Source organism: Talpa occidentalis, unplaced genomic scaffold (assembly GCF_014898055.3).
Source record: "Talpa occidentalis isolate TD23 unplaced genomic scaffold, MPIMG_talOcc4v2.1 talOcc4.15, whole genome shotgun sequence".
Lineage (NCBI taxonomy): Eukaryota > Metazoa > Chordata > Mammalia > Eulipotyphla > Talpidae > Talpa > Talpa occidentalis.
In genome coordinates, this window is record NW_023601543.1 from 50,247,636 (window position 1) to 50,263,644 (window position 16,009).

Genomic DNA, 16,009 nt, shown 5'->3' on the forward strand with positions numbered 1-16,009 from the left:
ATGCATAATAATAGCCTTGGAGAAGAAAATTAGAAAACTTATAAGAAAGGGATCTAGCACAATTAATGTTTAGAACATAACAGACAATAACTGTTGTTTCCTTCTCCTTCTTGGCTACAGTTTGTTGGTTTATCCTTATTAGCTCCCATATATATGTTCTATATTTCCACTATAAGGGTTAAATTAAAAATTAACTTTCCCAGAAGGCCACCTTTAACCTCTCCATGCTAAAGCCTTCTAAAGGATTTCTTACTTTCTATAGCTCCCAATTTCATTATTCAGACTATAATATTTCTGTCTCATGAGCTGTCTGATGCTATGTCTTTATTTCCCATATTGGACTGTACACATATTGAAGATAGACTGTCAGATCTTAGAAGTCTTTGTGTGTCTATTACCATAACAAACATTGTAATAGGGGCACTATAGGTGTACCATAAACAGCTAAGGTGACATAAAGTGGCACAAATACATTTTCCCAGAAGTTGCCTCTAGTTCAAGTTTTCCACTGGCTCAGGGAGTGACTTTATGCAAAGTACTTCACCTTAATGAGCCTCAATTTCCCATCTATAAAACAATACAAAAATGCATAACTACAGAAAAATGTTTTATATAAAGGACTCGTAGAAAGTCCTTGAAGTTTTCACACTCTGCAATAGTCATAATTGTTTATGAAAGACAGGTACTTTCACATGTGTCTGCATATAGTACCATACATGGTCGCACAATTTTTCATGCTTTGGAGCCCCCAACAGAAAGTTTTCTTGACTCAGTGGAAGTCTGAATGCAACAAGAACCTCTTTCATGCTTCCTTTTTAGAGAGGTGCCAGCAAGTTCACTATGCCTTAAACTCGTTTACCTACAAGAAAACTGTCCCCAGTAAGAGTTACACAGTTGGAAAAACACATGATAAACTTAGAAATATCCCCAGATAAGATTAGTACAGACCATCAGGATACAATGAACAAGCATTCATAGGTGGTAACTGGTGATTAAAAAAAAAGGCTAGACAAGAGAACTTGGGGAGTAAAGTTCTTTTGCCCAACACTTTCCACTTTGCAATATGTTTTTCACATCTGTCACTTTATTTAGTTCTCAAACTCTTATGAGATAAGGATTGTTTTTCCATTTTGCCACCAAAGCACAGACTACCTAAAATAATCCTGATTCTACTTAACCTAACTTTATTCTTGATAAGCTGCTTCATTACTCTAGTCATAGTGTTTAATTTTTAAAATGGAATACTATTAACTATATCTCAGAGTTTTTGAAAAGATTAAGTGAATTAAGATCTATAAACACACTGGACATAAATAAGCATTGAAGTTCAAAAGTAAGTGATTAAAACATATCAGTGGATATTATAATTACAGAGAAGGAAATAGGTTTAAAATTAAATTTGCCAGTATCACAAAGATTTAACATTTTATGGCTAGTCATAACATCTTAAAGATATCATGTGCACACTCATAAGTTCCTAGACACAGTAACACATGCTAAGCATACAGACACATATATATGACTGAGATTAGTCTCTTTGGCAACAACATGTTGTAATGAAGGGAACCAGAACTTTGAGTCAGATAAACTTAGGTTTGAGTACTGGCTTCAGTTGTGTTTGAATAAATAGCAATGGGAACTTAGTAGGCATTTGACAAATTCCTTCTAACAGTGATGTCTTTTTTTTTTCTTTCCCAAAGCTTTGTTTATTGTTGATGTTATACACTATAAGAACAGAAGAAAGGAGAAAGCCATAGAAATACTTAGCTGTTTCATGGTAAAACTGAAAGAGTTCAGACCTTACAAATAATAGGCTCTAGTTTTGGATTCATCAGAAATTGAGCAAGTTGCTTAATTTCCTGAGCCTCAGTTTTCTCACTTCTTAAGTGGAGATAATATCTGCTTTAGGGTCCTTATAACTTTGCCAGGAAGATCAAATGAGATAAGGGATGTGAACTGTTCACTTGGCCAGGCCTATTTTCTCTCAGTTGAGCCCACAAGAAGAAGTTTGAGAGAAAGATCAGACAGAGGAGGGAAAGTAAAAGGAAAGGGTGAAAAAGGAAATGAAATAGGTAAAGTGAGCAAGAAGTCTTATGGGAAGTAAAGGAGGGCAGATAGAAGAGATGTTAATATTCCTGGATTAGTTGGAATTAGACATAATTTAGTTAATATATACTAAGACTAGACTAGTTTGGGGAGAAGGTCAACTAGGATTAAGTTAAGTCTCTCCTACCTTTACCTTACTTTCCTGTCATCTCAATGCCATCTTGGCCTGTTTTCCAACATATATGACAATTTGCATCAGTGTTTTCCCTAGAATTTGCAAGATGTTGCGTCAGTGTGACAATGCTCTTTTCTTTCTCTCTTTCTCTCTCTTTCTCTCTCTCTCTCTCTCTCTCTCTCTCTGTCTCTCTGTCTCTCTGTCTCTCTCTCTCTCTGTCTCTCTCTCTCTCTCTTTCTTTCTTTCTTTCTTTTTCCCTTTCTGAATTGGGCTAGACTGAGCTGGACAGGCTCATCCTACACAAAGGATCACTCAACTGAACACAGGAATGCTACTATTCTTGGGGCTCTATCTGCAATCTCAACAGTCTTCCTAGTAGAACTCTCCAAGATTGACCTTTGATCTTCTGCTTTCTTAATGCTTTGTGGCTCCTTATTTTTATATCCAAAAGGGCAAGTTTATGATATTTTAAAAAATGGAAAGGAGAAGATGAAACTTGCACAGATACAGGCTGGCAGGAAGAGCCACATCTGGGAAGGACAAGCTTACTAATGGGGCCATCTGCATAGACATAGTCAGACAGCCCTGGGATGAGAGTTGCCTGTGGCTTTTTCTTTACCCTTTGGTTCAAAACAGGTCTAGGTGGGGATTTTCTCACCATTGCTCGGTAACTTTCTTTGTTGGGAACAAAAAAAGGAAAGAGAGTGTTAAAGTGTCAAAAGGTCAAGTGTGATTTGTATCATTCTTTACTACTATAACTACAGCCTACCATGTTAGAGGTGGGAAAATTGAAGCCCAGAGGAGAAGGGACTCACCTGAATTTTTGAGAACTAGTACTGGAACTTAAAGTTCCTGATCTCCTAGTCTAACAATTGCATCTTGTATATCATGTTTCCTGGGACAATAAGATTTCACTACATATTCACATTTGTATTAAAGACATTGCTTTATTTTCTCACACTCCAGTTGTGATATCATAGAAAGCACACTGGTCTGAAATGTGATGAACTGGATACATATCCTATCTCTTGCCTTTAATAGGTATATAATGAATCAACAATTCACTTTCACATTTTTTTTTAAGATTTATTTCTTTCTCTCTTTCAGCACGGGGTGCAGTCAGAAGTACGAGAGGGTGAGAGAATTCATCAGAGCCATAGCGGGGAGCAGAGCAGGCAGAAGGACCGAAGTACACTGCTGAGGGGAGCAGCGGGTGGCAGGAGAGGTCTGCGCGCCATGTGGGACCCTCCTCAGGTGGCTGGGGAGCAGCAGGGGAGGAGCAGGGGAGTGCTGCAGAGACTGCGGGCAGCTTCGCAACCCAGCACTCAACCGCTGCACCACCGGGGAGGCCCTCACTTTCACATATTTGAGTCTCAATTTTCTCATCTGAAAAATAGGGGCAATATTTATCTCACAGGATTTTTGTGTTTGGACACTTAAAATATAATGTATATTTGAGCTCCTAGAAAAGGACTAGAATATAATAGATGTTTAGCAGAAAACTAAATGCATTATAAATTCATACATTTATAGACATGAAACAGCAAACGGGCCAGAAAGAAAACAGGCCAGAAAGGTTAAGGGCTTTGCTCAAAGCCAAGGAGCCAGCTACTGGAAAAGCCAGAATTTGAACCTATGTTTTCTAAAATATTTATACTATTTAACACAAAGCATGGGAAATAATTCATATTTTAAGCTGACAGATTAGGTCAGCTGTCATTTATTGGCTTACTTTATGCTATCTGGATTGCAAAATATGAAAATAAGTGGTTATTTTAAAGTGTTTCTCATTCATGTAGTTCTCAGATCCATCAACTCAAAAAAGCCCTTAACCTGTGAGATAGAAAACAAGCGCTATATTTAATGAGGAAAATTAACTACTCTTTACAATTCCAGGATTGTTCCTGAATCAATGAAGTCAGCCTGAACCTGGCCATTTTGGCGAGAGAAACAAAAGAAACCTGTTGTCCATTTTAACTTCCCTGCACACTCAACCAAACGTTCTCCAATTTCTCAATCACCAACTTTCTTTCTCAGTAGCCAAGGACTCCCTTAAACTTTTTTCGCAAAGAAAGACAGTGAGGTACTGTTTGCCAAGAGGAAAAAAAAAATCTTACCTTTGCTAGAAAAACCCTTCCATAATGATGTCTGTGTTCTAGTGGTGCTGAACTGCAAACCCCAGCGTATGACAATCCTGCTCAGTCAGTATCCTGGGTTACAGAGCTTTTACTCATAAATTAAGTCCTGTGCTCCAATTTGGCGGGTGTTACTTGTGTGGGGTGACGGGAGGAGGGAATAGTGCTGAATGCCTGCTTTTCCAGAAACTAAACTACTGTAATGTCTTGTCCCAAGACCTGGCATTGTGCAAAACTCGGGATGGTTCTTTGAGCATGTCCGGGTGTTTTACAAATCCCGGTTAGGATCTCAAGGAATTGCAAAGGGGGTGGGATGCATGTCTGTTATTGCAGATGCTTGCTAGTTGGTCTTTGCTGAGAGGGGGAGGAGAATGCAGTGTAAAAGTGACCAGTCAAAACTCACACACAGATTCCAACAGCCCTGCTTAAGATATAGGGACTTTTATAAGTGTATGAAGAGCCCCCACCCCCACCAACATTTTCTTTTCTTGCTCTGAAACAGTTACCAGCTTTGCCCATTATTTTGAGACCATGGTTGCTTAGTAATAAATAAAATAAAACTGGCAATTAAATTAAAAAGCTTGCTGTATGACAGACCTGTATGTTAAGTACTTTAATGGATTCTGTCTTTCAAATTTCATGATAATCCTGTGAAATTCATACTTAAATTTCCCTTATTTTGTGACTGAAGAAAACCAGGCTGTTCGAACAAAGGTAACTTGTTCAAAGTCACACAATTAGGAATTAAAAGACGGGGGGGAGTTTTACTCACTATGTATAAATTTATAACCACCACACTTTGTTCCTTGAAGGAGAAATAAAGAAAGCCCTTATGAAACAATTATTTAATGCATTCTGTTTGCCAGTCACTCACAGATTTTTTAAATATATACTAAGCCTGTGTCTGCTACTTCTAATGATCCAAGAATAAAACCCTGGTGCTGTATAACCAACATTTTTCTCTGAGGATACTGGATAAAAGATACCCTAGATAAATATGTCAACATCCTATAAACTCAGCTACTCAGAAGAATCAGAAATATTGACCTTAAAAATGGACAAAGAAAGAAAAATAGTCTCTGCAATTTATGGATGAAACTAGTATTTGGATTTGTTTAAAACCAGAAAACATACTTGTTCCTGCTGGAAAGAGAGGGTCATGGGAAAAAAAAAAAAAAAAACAAACACTGGTCAGAGTCAAATGATCCACCCCAGCTTGATCTGGCAATAATCAGCTATGTGACTCTGGCACAAGCTCTTTTCTTTTCTTGGCCTCAGTTTTTCCATTTGTACAATAATGACTTTAAACTAGATACAGACTTTCCCAGTTCTATAAATTTACATGTTAGAATTCCATGAAGAAGGCACATTCCAGATATTAAAAGTAGAAGAGAAAGAGGTTTCAAAGATGCAAAATATTAGGGAAGAGCAGGTACAGAGCAATTATTGAAAAACAAATGTAGAGAGCTCCATGCCTTTTTGGAAAGGACTGCATCTACCCACCAGACCCAAGTATAAAAAGGAGAAAGGTATGATGGTGGTTCCACCACCTGATATCCTTACTTTGTGATGAGGAGATCTTTGTTAGGAACAGATGCTGTTCTCCAGGCAGGCTCAATGAATTTTTTTTCTCTCCTGGATTTAAAATATTGGAGCAATGTCTAGGGAAGAGGACTTTCAAAGACTAAGCTGATGGAGCAAAGTCTGTGTCATAAAAAAAGTGGAGAAATTTAGGAGCTGCCCCCGCAGACTGTATCCAAGCTAAGCCAAGTTGAAACACCAGCAGGGAGAAGGTAAGAGCCACCAGTTTCAACGTCCTCAGAAATGTTCAGCGATCAAGGGAAACTGGATCAAGCCTCAGCAGCCTCAGGTTATCTGCCTCTCCCCCCACTTGACACAAATGTGGACCTTGAAGCTTGAGGGGGAAGGTAGGGATCAACCCATAAAGCTGGGATCCAAGTCCAAGCTTTAAGGCATTTATGACAGGGAGGGGAAGGGATAAGGCCTCTGTTCTGACTCATGAAATACAACAAGAAACAGGTCATATAGACACTAGAGTCAACAGAGTGAGGGCTGCAGGAGACCAGTTAAGACAGGTTTCCTAATTCACTGAGAGGGTGCACAGTGTCTTCTGCAAATTCTGGACACTGAAATATTTTTGATGCCTTTCCTCAGGGGCTTACCTAAAAAAGAGGATTATACCTATAAGATATGAGTTGCTGAACTATTTCATAAAACAGTCACTAAATATTTTCTTCAGAGAACATTTACCCTCTGTCTAACTTCTAAAACAGACCATTGTTGAATGTTGGGAATACCTATGTACCAATAAAATTTAATTTACCAAAAAAAAAGCAGCAGGATGCAGTTGACCCATAAGCTATAATTTGAAGAGGTCTGCTATATACTATTTTGTAGTATACTTATTTACAACATGGCATCATTACCAAGAGTGTGGAAACTACAACCAGACATCCTGGTTTGAATTCACAACTCTGCCAATTCCTGATTCTGTAACCCTGAAAAAAGTCATGTAGCCCTTCTAAACTTCAGTTGTACCTTAATGAAATTGATATAATAATGATAGTCATAATAGATATAATAATACATCTGTATATGCAATACATATAATAATAATACATATTTCATAAGGCTATTATAAAGACTGAAAAATAAAATTATGAATATAAGCTATTTACCACAGGGACTGGTAGATAGTAAAGGATCAAACAGGAACAGCATTAAAAAAAAAAATGAGGGCCTCCCTGATGGCGCAGCCATTGAGCGCTGGGTTGCAAAGCTGCCTACTGCCTTTGCAGCGCCGGTTCGATCCCCAGCTGCTCCCCGGCTACCTGAGGAAGGTCCTACATGGCGCGCAGATCTCTCCTGCTGCCCGCTGCTCCCCTCAGCAGTGTACTTCGTTCCTTCTGCCTGCTCTGCTCCCTGCTCTGGCTCTGGTGAATTCTCTCACCCTCCCGCGCTTCTGACTGTACCCAGTGCTTGTATAAATAAATAAATAAATCTTAAAAAAAAAAATGAATGGTCCAAACATTATGGAAAGCTGTGTGGAGGTTACTCAAACTACTAAAAATGGAGCTTCCATATAACCCAGCAATCCCACTCCTAGGAATCTACCCAAATGACACAAACTTATTAATTCAAAAGGATACCTGCACCGCTGTGTGCACTGCAGCACTATTTACAACATGTAAGATAAGGAAAAAAATCCAAATTCCCAAAAATAGATGACTGGATCAAGAAGATGTGGTATAAATACACAATGGAATACTATTCAGTAGTCAAAAAAGATAAAATACTGCCATTCATAGCAACATGGATGGAGCTTGAAGGGATAATGCTCAGTGAAATAAGTCATAAGGAAAAAGAAAAATATCGGATGGTTTCACTCATAGGAGGAATGTAGGGTAACCAAATAAGGGACCAGGAAAAAATACAATCAGTCAAAAAACAAAATTAACATCCAACTATTAATCAGAGACACTCTGCAGAGGAGGGGAGGGAGATGGATAAAAACAGGGGAGGGAATATGTCTTACAATGGACTATGGTGATGGTACAAGGATAAATTAGTGATGAGAATTTTGTGGTACTACACCTGAAAGGAGAAAGCCTGCATTGTACAAAAAAGAAGAAGGATGTAAAATATATATAAAATAAAATTTAAAAAATAAAAAAAAACTTAATAAATATCTAAGATCTTCCCTCACTCTTAGAAAATAAGTTATATTAATTCATAGTGAAAAGGAAAAGCACCTCAAGAATCCAGGCATTAAGTTACAGTTATGCTACTAAAGGAAACACAGTGATCCTGGACAAGTCATTGGACTGTTTGTCTTCACCTGTAAAATGGAGGTGATTATCTAGATTTGTCATTTTAAACTTTTTTTCTCTTATTTTGGCAGCAGAACTCTCTGCAACACAATCTTATGGTGAACAAACCCTCTCTATGGAAGATGAAAGTGGAGTTATTCTGGTAAGCCTAGGAGAGAGAAAGTAAATGGGCAGGGCTGTAGGAACCCAGACACTTTCCCACTCGCATGCCCACACTTACATGACTGTGGACTTTGGGCATGGACAAATCAAGGTTTGAATCTTGGCTCCACCTTTCCCTAAAATATGTAATCTTGGGAAATTCACTTGAGTTCTCCAAGCCTCAATTTGTCGTCAGTAAAATCAAGCTGTGAAAATAAAATGGAAGAATGTTTGCAAAAGGGTCTAGTGCAGGGCCTCCCTGGTGGCGTAAGGGGTTAAGACACAACCTATGAAGCAGTCAGCAGCCTCTGCAGCATGAGTTTGATCCCCTGGCTGGTCAGGGAGCAACCCAGATGGCACAGCAGACCTCTTCTGACTTGCCTGCTGCTCCCCTCAGAAGTGTACTTCGGTCAATCTGCCTGTTCTGTTCCCCACTCTGTTTCTGGTGAATCTTCTCACCCCCCACACCTCTGGACTGTATCCCAGCTCTTGTATGCATAAATAGAATAAATCTTTTTTTTTTAAAGGGTCTAGTGCATCCCCTGTTACACTGTAAGTGATCTGTAAGTATTAATCTTTTTTTCTTACTTCTTCTGTTTTCCTTATACCTGCCTACCTCCACTCCTCCACTAAGTGGTTTGAAACAAATAAGAAGGATATGAAGACTTTCATTAGTATAAAAAACATAAGTGAGAATGGGGAGGTCCATTTAAAGTATTTTAACATTTAAGAGACGAGGGAGGACATTTTCAATGTGTAGATGTCAGAATAATCTTCATAAATAATTAATATAATTTTACCTCCCACTTTAATTTCTCAAACCAGAATTCTCAATGTCATTCAAGATCCCTGCCTTCTATCTTTCTCTCCACACCTATTCTAACAACAAATCTTTTCATATTTACATTCTAAATATGTTTTGAATGTATCCGTATCTCACTATCTCCACTATTAACATTGGTGTGAACTACAATCATCTGTCACTGTAATACAGGATCACTGTAATAATTTCCTCATGGGTTGTTTTTCCTTTCATTCTTGCCCCCCATGATGTGTTCTTCAAATAAGAGTCAAAACAATTTTTCCCAAAACACAAAGGTGATTAAATTTCCTCCTTACTTAAAGCCTTCTGGTAGTGCCTACCTTATTGACTGAAATAAGAGAATACATAGTTTAAAAATGCCCATCAGTAATGATGATTATAAGGAAGACTTCTTCTGGAAATTATATATATATAAACAGTGGTGGTTTCCTTAGGCAGAGTGACCTGTTTAAGGAGGAGGGTGACTTTTGTCTTTCATTTTGACTGGTTTGGCTTTATAAACTCATGCATTAATTTGTTTCTTTTTAAAGTTATTTATAAACTCTCTTTTGTTTATTTTAATATGTTTGTTTTTCTATGTATAAGAAAGAAACTTATAGCTGTTATATTAAGATTAATACTTTCTCATTTTCACTAAGTTAAAGGTCAAACTCTTTAACATGATTCTTTGTGATCTGGCCCCACTCTTAATCTTTCTAGCTCCCTCCTTGCCCTTCCTCATTTTGTGCTCTATGTTCCACCAAGGCCTGACTCTTTTCGTTTGTCCATTTTCCAAGGTACTATGTGCTCTGTCTTACCTCCATATCTAATTCTATCTGGCTCAATCCCCACCCCCATTCTTTCTCCCATTCATCTTTTGCATCTCAATTTAGAATTACCTACCTCCAAGAGGTCTTCCCTGATTTCCTGTGTCTCTCAGTTAGATACTCATGCCAAGTGCTCCCAGTGTACCCTGTATATTTTAATGAACTTTATTGAAATTGTTTGTTGAACTGCCTGTCTTTATAGTTTATAAAGGAATCCCTTTGAAGTCATATATCACATCTTTCTTATTCCCTCTTGCATCATTAGAACATAGTACAACATTTGATAAAGATTGGGTGCTTAATGAATATTTGTAAATGAATCAATGGAAAAATAAACAAAAACATAAAAAAGAAAAGTGGAAAATTGGGTGATGGCAATTTTAAATAAAACTGCAATAAGCATAGGAGTGCAGGTTTCCATTCAAATTGTTGTTGATCTGTACTTTAGGTAGATATCTAAGAGTGCAATTGCTGGCTCATATATCGGATCTACTTTTTTGATTGCTAAATAGTATTCCATTGTGTATATATACCACATCTTCTTCATCCAGTCATCTATTTTTGTGCATTTAGGTTGTTTCCATATTTTACCTATTGTAAAAAGAGCTGCAATAAACATAGGGGTGCAGGTACCCCTTTGAATTAATAATTTTGTGTCCTTTGGGTAGTATCCTAGGGGCGGAATAGCTGGATCATAGGGTAACTACATTTTTAGTAGTTTGAGGAATGTCCACACAGCTTTCTATAGTGGTAGAGCCAGTTTGTATTCCTACCAGCAGTGTAGGAGAGTTCATTTTTCTCCACATCAGTCCCTTATCACTTGTATAGAGTGAAAAAATTTTCTCCCAATCATTATAGTGTCTCTTTGTCTTGGGTAGTGTTTCTTTTGCTGTACAGAACCTTTTTAGCTTGAAATAATCCCAGCTTGTTTGTTTTTTCCTTCACTTTCTTTGCTTCAGGGGATAGATCCCCAATAACACTTAATCAGAAGTACACTGCACCAAGAGAGTGCTGCCACTTGGAGTGGGGCTTAAACACCCCATACATTGTAGAAAAGTGTACTTTTCAAAAAAAGGTTACACAGAGATTTATGCTTTATTGAACAGGGAGCTCAAGGGAGAAGGTTGTTGGTACATTGTGGAGTCATATACCCATGAATAATTGGAAACCTTTGTAAATGAAATGGAGTGATCCACACAGGCTGGATCCCTGCTAAAGATAAGAGCAGAGCAAGTATTCTAGTCTGCACTTCCACTCTCCCACTCTCTGGAACAGTTGTTTACCTAGTAAAGTTCACTAAGATAACACAGACTGCCAAATCTCTGATCCCAAACCTCCAAAGAGATGGATATCATTGTTGCCACAAACATGAGCAAATATCCCCAATTCGTTGGTATACATACCTGGGACCCTCCATCCCCCATTTCTACCCTTCTAAAACAGCAACTACAAAACAAGTCTGAGCATATACTGAAGTCAACAAAAAACAAAAACAAACAAACAAACAAACAAACAAATAAACAGAAACACTTTCCCCTGGGGTAAAAATAAAATTAGCTCAAACGTCTAAGGTACTGCTTATAGACATTTTAAAATAGGCGACTTCAAGTATCAAAATGGATAAGCAAATAAATATAGCACATGGTAACTTGAAACCTAAAAAGAGTATGACATTTCAAGAATCTAATCACAAAAGCATGGAAGGATATATCTCCTTATCATACAGAGTTCATCATTGCTATAATAAAAAAAAAAACTCAAATAGATAGAAGAAAACTCAAAAAGCAAATCAAAGTAATTCAACAGGAAATCTAAAGACATATATACAACAGAATTTAGGAAAACAAATCAATAAATTCAGAAATAAATTCAAAGAAAAAATAGAAATGTAAGCTTACATTAAAAGGTAAGATAAATTCATGATGCAGAGACTTCAATATATGAGATCAAGAATTCTAGAGAAAGCTATGGAAGGAAAATAGACCAAACTGAGGATCAAAGCAGTGACCATGAGAGAGGAATGAAGCAAGCACCCAAGTGGAAGGAGAGAGAAATAAGATATAAAAAAAAAAATGAAGGAGCACTTCCAGAACTATCCAAATCTGTTAAGAAAGACAACATAAGAATAAGGAGTATCCTAGTAGGGAGGAGAGAAATGAGGTATCAGAGAGCTAATTTAAAAGAAAAGTTGATTACATGTTCTTCTTAAGAGTCCATGGAACGGGCTTCCCCGGTGGCACAGCGGTTGAGTGTTGGGTTGCGAAACTGCCTGTAGCCTTTGCAGCGCTGGTTCAATTCCTGGCCACTGGGCGAGGGTCCCGCATGGCGCGCAGACCTCTCCTGCCACCCACTGCTCCCCTCAGCAGTGTACTTCGTCATTCTACCTGCTCTGCTCTCCCCTCTGACTCCGGTGAATTCTCTCACCCTCCCACGCTTCTGACTGTACCCAGTGCTTGTATAAATAAATAAAATAAATCTTTAAAAAAAAATAGAAAAGAGTCCATGGAACATTCTAAAGGATAGAGTACATGTTGCAACACGAAACAAGTGTGAATGCATTTATGAAGATAGAATCATATCAAGTATCTGATCACAATAGTATGAAACTAAAAATAAATCACAAAAAGAAAGTGAAAAAAACTAATATGTGGAGACTGAGCCACAAATTACTGAATGACTATTGGGTTAATGAGGAAATCAAAGGAGAAATTTAAAAGTAACTGGAGATGAACTAATATGAACACATGCATTATTAGAACCTATGGGATGTAGCAGAAGCAGTATTGAGGGAAATGTGTGAAAATACAATCCTATATCAATACAGGAGAAATAATTCAAATGAATAATACAAACTTATATCTCAAGAAACAAGAAAAAGAGGAACAGATTGTTCTTTAAAAAATAAATGAAATTGACAAAGCTCAAGTTAGACTCTAAGAAAAAAGAGAAAAAACTAGAGCAATTAGGAAAGAAAAAAATAGAAAAATAATCCAAACTGCAAGGGAAGAAGTAAAACTATCATAATATTTTCATGTCATGATAATATACATAGAAAATTCTGAAGACCTCACTAAAAATGAATAAGAAACAGTAAATCAGTACAGTGAAATAACAGGCTACAAAATCAATATATGGAAATCAGTTGTATTCCTTTATGCAAGCAATAAACTAGAAGAAAAAAATCAAGAAAAAAATACAATTCTAAATCACAAAAAGAAAATTAGATACTTAGGAATAAACATACCAAAGGAGAAAAATGACCTGTACAATGAAAACTATAAAAAATTATCAAAAGAAATAGAAGTGGGTACAAAGAAATGGGAGGATATTCCTTGCATGAATCAGTTGAATTTACATCATGAAAATAACCATCTAACCCAAAGCAATGTAGAGATTCAATGCAACCCAGTCAAAATTTCAACAGCATTTTTCAAAGAAATAAAACAAATATTACTGAAATTTATATGGAAACTCAAAATACCTCAAATAGCCAAAGCAATTCTGACAAAATATTAAAGAAATATCATACTCCCAACCTTCACACTGTATAAATCTATAGTGATCAAAATTGTATAATATTACAATAAAAACAGAAACAGAGCCAATGGGATAGTGTTGACAACACAGAGATAAACCCAGACACTTACATGCACAGTTAATCTATGACAAAAGAGAATAAAATCTCTTCGGAAAGTGGTAGCACAATAATCAAAAAACTGCATGCAAAACATGAAATTACCAATATCTCACAGCACACATAAAAATGAATTAAAAATGGATTACAGACTTAAATATAAGATATAAAATCATAAAGTACATAGAAGAAAAACTAGGCAAAGCACTCCTGTTATTGAGTCTTTTGGGCGTTGACTCAAACACTAAGGAAACAAAAGCAAAAATAAAGAAATGGGACTACACCAAACTAAAAAGTTTCTGCACAGCAAAAGAAACTAGTATTAAAACAAAAAGACACTCTACTGAGGGGGGAGATTTGCACATCATACATCCAACAGGGGACTAATATCCAAGATCTGCAGAAAACTCATACAACTCAACAGCAAAGCTAATTATGCATTAAAAATTAGAAGAGCTAAATAAACACTTCTCTAAAAGGCACATTAAAAAATGCTTATCACTTATTATTTGGGAAATGCAAATCAAAACCACAATGACATACCACCTCACAGATATGAGAATGGCCTATACCAATAAGACCAGAAAGAAGTGTTGGCAAAGGTGTAAAGATCATGCATCCCTTATACGTTTTTGGTGGGAATGTAGACTGGTCCAGCCCCCATAGAAAACAGTGTAGTGGTTTCTCAAAATATTAAAAAATAAATCTGTCATGTGACCCAGTCTTTCCATGTCTTAGTGTCTATCTGAAGAATACACAAGCACTAATTCAAAGTGATATGTGCACTTGTTTGTTCCTTGCAGCACTATTTACAACAGTCCAGTTATGGAACAATGTTAATGCTTAACAACAAATACACAACAGACTATTCTGAACTATATAAAATGATGAAATTTTCCCATCTGTAACAACATGAATGGAACTAGTGGGGATTATGCTAATCAGTAAGAAGAGGAAATATATATACCAGATGATTTCTCTCATATGTGGAATATAATGTAACAAAATAATGGAACTGATGAAACTAAACCAAAGCAAATCCTAGAAATCTGACTGCACAGTTGAGGATAAAAGAAGGGGATGGTGAGGGTTGTGGACCAAGGGGAAAAGGGACACAATGGACTATGAGTGAAGGATCATGGGTTCTTAGGTTGTATATCTCTGTATTAGTTGTAACATTTGTAATTTATTAATTTGAGTTTTTCCTTTTCTTACTATGGTAAATTTTTGTCCATGTTTTAATATTTAAAAAAACAACTCTTAATTTTATCAGTCTTTTCCATTGTCTTTCTAGTGTCTAATTCATTTTTTTATTCTCTAATCTCCATTATTCCTTTTTTCTGCTAAGTAAAATATATTAGAGAGGAAAATAATATAAATATTGTATTGTATCACATACAAGTGGAATTGCTGTTTTTTAAAAAAATATTTCATAAAAACAAAGAATAGAATGGTGGTTTCAAGGAGCTGTGAAAAGAGGGAAATATGGCTACTTAGGTTAAAAGGTAAAAAAATTCAGTTATATAAATAAATTTTGAAGATCTATAATCTTGGTGATTATAATTAATAATAAGGCATTATATAACTGAAATTATCTGAGAGTTGATCTTAAGTATTATTACCATAAGAAAGAGTTAACAGTATTGAGTACATGAGATGATAGATGTGTTAATTATCTTGATCTTGGTAACAATTCTACAATGTAAATGTATTATCAAAACATCAGGTTGTTGAGTTGTGTGAGCTTTTTGTAGATCTTTGTGATCAGTCCGTAATCGGTAGTATGGTGTGCAAATTTTTTTTCGGGAAAATATAATAAATTAAAACACAAAATTAATAGGCAATTATATATGAGAAACACTGCAGAGGAAGCAGAGGGAGAGGGATCAAAACAGAGGAGTGAATATGTCTTACACAAGGCATTATAGTGATGGTGCACAGTTGAATTGGTGATGGGAATTTTGCAGGAACCACACTTGAGAGGAGAAAGCATACATTATACAAAGGAAGAATGTTGTAAGATATATATATATATATATATATATATAAACTTAAATTAAAAAATAAATTATAAAAAACATCAAGTTGAATACTTTAAATATATGAAATAGGGGAGTTTCTGGAAGTAAGACTGAAACCCAGTATGTGATAGTTCTGATCAACAGACAAAACATTCTGAAAAAGAAAGCCCTGTTGTATAATCTGAAATATGAAATCATTGGTTTTAAAGTACAGAATCCAAATTCCCATTAATCACAAAATTATTTACTATGTAACAAATTACTTCATTCCATTAGCACACAAAAGCAGTGATATATAACTATGACTTGCATTTTTATATCAGTTTCCTTAAGTGATCTGTAAATTCACTTTTTCTTTCTGAGTTTTCAACTAGAAA

General features: G+C 36.2%; 1 protein-coding gene and 1 pseudogene across 1 annotated transcript in view; one reads left to right on the plus strand and one right to left on the minus strand.

Moving 5' to 3' along the window:
* The window catches only part of HEPH (hephaestin), an 82,440-nt gene extending 77,805 nt beyond the window's left edge, over positions 1 to 4,635 (minus strand). Inside the window, exon 1 of the mRNA XM_037511656.2 lies at positions 4,339 to 4,635. The gene's annotated coding sequence lies outside the window, so the exon portion shown is untranslated. The remainder of the gene's footprint in view (positions 1 to 4,338) is intronic.
* LOC119245642 (antizyme inhibitor 1-like) overlaps positions 1 to 16,009 on the plus strand; it is a 47,632-nt pseudogene that overhangs the window by 1,307 nt on the left and 30,316 nt on the right.